Below are 3394 nucleotides of genomic sequence, written 5' to 3'. Positions count from 1 at the left end.
CTGTACATGGTAGTGTTTTGTGAACACTGATTGGTGTTTTTAGGAACGTAAACTTCGCTTTTTTGATGTCATTGTGTATATACAATGACAAACTAACATACAGTGTAAGACAATTAGACAACAGCAGAAATAGTACGCTGACATTTGCAAAGTTAGTGATGAATTCAGTTAGCCACAACCAAAAATGAAAGATTGGTCTTATTTTAAAACAGAAATACAGCACACAGCTCCCTGCTGAATCCATTCAGATTGTCGAAGGTGGTATGGTTAGCTTGATGTGATAAAAAAAAAAATGTGGCAAATAAATGTCTTTTTTTTCATTAGCAGGATGAACAAGAAAGAAATGCCAGCAAAGAAAACGTTAAGGATACCAACCCAGAAAATGAAGGTCTGAGAGAACACCCCTCAACGGAATGAGCAATCTAGTAAGTGTTTAAGCACTGTTGTTGTTTTGTTGTATGTATGTTTATATGTGTATGTATATATATATATATATATATATATATATATATATATATATACACACACACATATTAGGACGAGGGTTAACCCTTATGCTATCTTATGGGGTCCAGATGACCCTTATGTTAATGTATGATCCCTCCCATGACAGAGTTGGGCCCGATTTCATGTCTATCATGGACACCATTGAAGATAAAAAAAAAAGAATTCTTGAGGAAAAATTAAAAGTTCAGCGGTGTCTCGTGGGGTCCAGATGACCCACTTTAAATGTAAACATGTCTAGAATTGCACAAGGGTTTACAAGGTTCCAAGCAGGGCCCCCAAAAACGATTATTTTAACAGACGACTAATCAGCGATTCTTTTTTTCGATTAGTCGACTAATCAGGTCATGGGTAAACTAAAGTGGATGTAAAGTACTCATCTTAATCATCATTAGCTTTAAACTAATAGAAAGTAAAGATAATTTAGATAATCGTTTATTAAACTTTCTAAGAAATCGTGTAGCTTCTGTCCTTCATCAGATTCTGGTATTAAAACCAGATTAAATCAAGTGAGGTCGGCATCTGAAACAAGGAACTATTTTTAACCAAAAATAAAGTTTTGGTCTCGCTGACTAAAATATAAAAAAGTATTTTTTTCGGTGCTGAACGCTCACTTTGTTCAACTTTACTACACTCTGATTCCATTTAATACAAAGTAAGGACTATTAAATTAGTCGTCAATTACTCGACAAATTGATTATTTTGATAATCGATTAGTAGTTCCAAGTAGAGCTTCAATGAGCATCAATAAGAAATGGGAGTGAAACAGAAATGTTTTAGAGCTAAGAATGCACTAAAAGCAGCAAATAAACAGAATAATATCCTGTTTTGGTGTTTTCTCACCCTTGTATTGTTTCTACTGTTTCTCTCTTTCAGATCCAGACCAGGTCTGAGAGCTTCAGACTCTTTGAAACCTCATTGGAGAGAGACTTCACCATAGCCCATCTTCACCACCAGGCCAGGCCAGCAGGAGCTCTTCCCTGGGTGTGGTGTGCTCGAGTCATCGTTCTGCCTTGCTGCCATGAACCACACATCTAAACCACATCGCATGCATCAGTTTCATCCACTGTCCAATCATGTCCTCACTGTTGGAGTATCAAAATCCCTTTTGGTGTTCCTGGAAATAATCCCTCCGGAAAAGAAGGGAAGCGGATCCATCGACGCAATCCGAAGTGAGTTTTTCTTAAAATTGGGCATTTTATNATGCACTGTCCAATCATGTCCTCACTGTTGGAGTATCAAAATCCAGTCCCTTTTTGTCATCCTGGAAATAATCCCTCCGGAAAAGAAGGAAAAAGGATCCGTCGACGCAATCCTAAGTGAGTTTTTCTTAAAATTGGGCATTTTATGCTAGAATTCTGGGAACAATAAACATGTTCAATCAGGCTACAGTATAGCAATGATTGCTATCAAAATATAAGTTCAACACTCAAAATGAATTATTGTCCAATAACATCTAACCCAGGGGTGCCAAACTCCAGGCCTCAAGGGCTGGTGTCTTACATGTTTTCCAGCTCCTCATTGGCTAAACACACCTGATCCAGGTAATGAGCAGCAGATAAGGCAGGATTTATAGAAGACCAGCATCAGGCTGGCCCTGGAGGCCTTGAGTTTGACACCCCTGATCTAACCCATCTTTAAGTAAACCGATTTTAACTTATTTGTTAGATTTTTACTGCCCAAAGACGTAACATGCTGGATTTAAATTCCTTTAACAGCTATAGAGGTCACGTGTAATATGTCATCTTAACTGAATTCTGGCTGTTTTTAGATGCCAGAAATTATTATTTTGACTTATCAGATGACATGTAAATCAAATCTCACGACAGCATTATACAGCTGATCTAATAAAACTATAATTTGCTTGCATCTTGAAGTGTTATATTTGTTATATGCCATCTATTGTCATTTTACTCATACTAGATTTTAATGTTCTTGTTTTACAGCTTGTGTCCTGAGATGTGCCACTCCACCTGGTTGGGAAAAATTGTGGAGGTCAAGCTCAAGAAAGCGTTTGTCAACAAATGTACAGCCAGAGCAGGTTCTAAGCAGTAGGCCACTGCTGTGATCTCCAGTATGTGGACTGGTTACTCTTTCATCCTTTATTTATTTTTTGTTTTTAATTTTCGTGGACCAGGAGGCTGGACGAGAAGACATTATTAAAGGAGCGTGTGTTTACATGGATGAAGATCCAGAAAACCTGGTCCAGGAATATGTGGTATGTATATATTTGCACGTGAATCATAGCTTGATTTTCTCTTTCTTTGTAGTTTATTTAAGATATTTTTTCAAGTGGTTGACCTACAGAAATGTTTTTTTACAGTCCTCCATTTTGTTTTCAATTACTAAAGGAAATGTGGGTTTATTTGTATTTTTAACCATCAACTCTGGGAAATATTATGTATTTGTTAAATGTTGTAAAGTTAATATTTCTTCTTCACTAACATCTTGTCCATGGTGTCACTGTGTTTGTTTTGGCATATGGAGTGGATGAAGAGCCCTTTAACGACGCCATTGAAGACACCGGCGTGGTGGTTTATGTCCTGAGGAACAAACTTCAAGTACAGAGGCAGAAGACATTGGAATCATCTTGGAGGCATCAATGTGCTGCAGGACCTGGATGATGTGGTTTTGGATGTCGCCATGCTTTGGACTGATGTGTACCCTCAACCTCACTTTTGCTCAAAGCTCCACTCCACTTTTGAGGTACTGAAAGATAATCATGGAACTGGATGAAGATGAACTTTCCAACAAGGGGCATGCGCTGAAAAACAGACTCTTACAGACGGTCAGAGGGCCGGGTGAGCAGTGGCTTCAGAAATGCATTACAGACGATGTTATGGCATAACTTACTACATGAATGTCATTGTTCAACATTTGTTCAATTCAT

General features: G+C 37.9%; 1 long non-coding RNA gene across 7 annotated transcripts in view; it reads left to right on the top strand.

The window, feature by feature from the left end:
• Positions 1-3388, top strand: part of LOC112162763 — a 4596-nt gene extending 1208 nt beyond the window's left edge. For 3 of the 7 annotated variants that reach the window (XR_004948830.1, XR_004948832.1, XR_004948831.1), the window contains exons 4-7: positions 328-425; positions 1381-1676; positions 2451-2530; positions 2642-3388. This is a non-coding gene — a long non-coding RNA (uncharacterized LOC112162763). Of the gene's footprint in view, positions 1-324; positions 426-1380; positions 1677-2450; positions 2546-2641 lie in introns of all 7 variants that reach the window. The other 4 variants (XR_002922150.2, XR_004948828.1, XR_004948829.1 and 1 more) reach the window with 2 other exon arrangements.
• Positions 3389-3394: the final 6 nt, after the last annotated feature.

Source organism: Oryzias melastigma, linkage group LG12, assembly GCF_002922805.2.
Source record: "Oryzias melastigma strain HK-1 linkage group LG12, ASM292280v2, whole genome shotgun sequence".
NCBI lineage: Eukaryota > Metazoa > Chordata > Actinopteri > Beloniformes > Adrianichthyidae > Oryzias > Oryzias melastigma.
The sequence above is the reverse complement of the archived record's forward strand: the minus strand, read 5'-3'. Positions and strand labels throughout refer to the sequence as shown.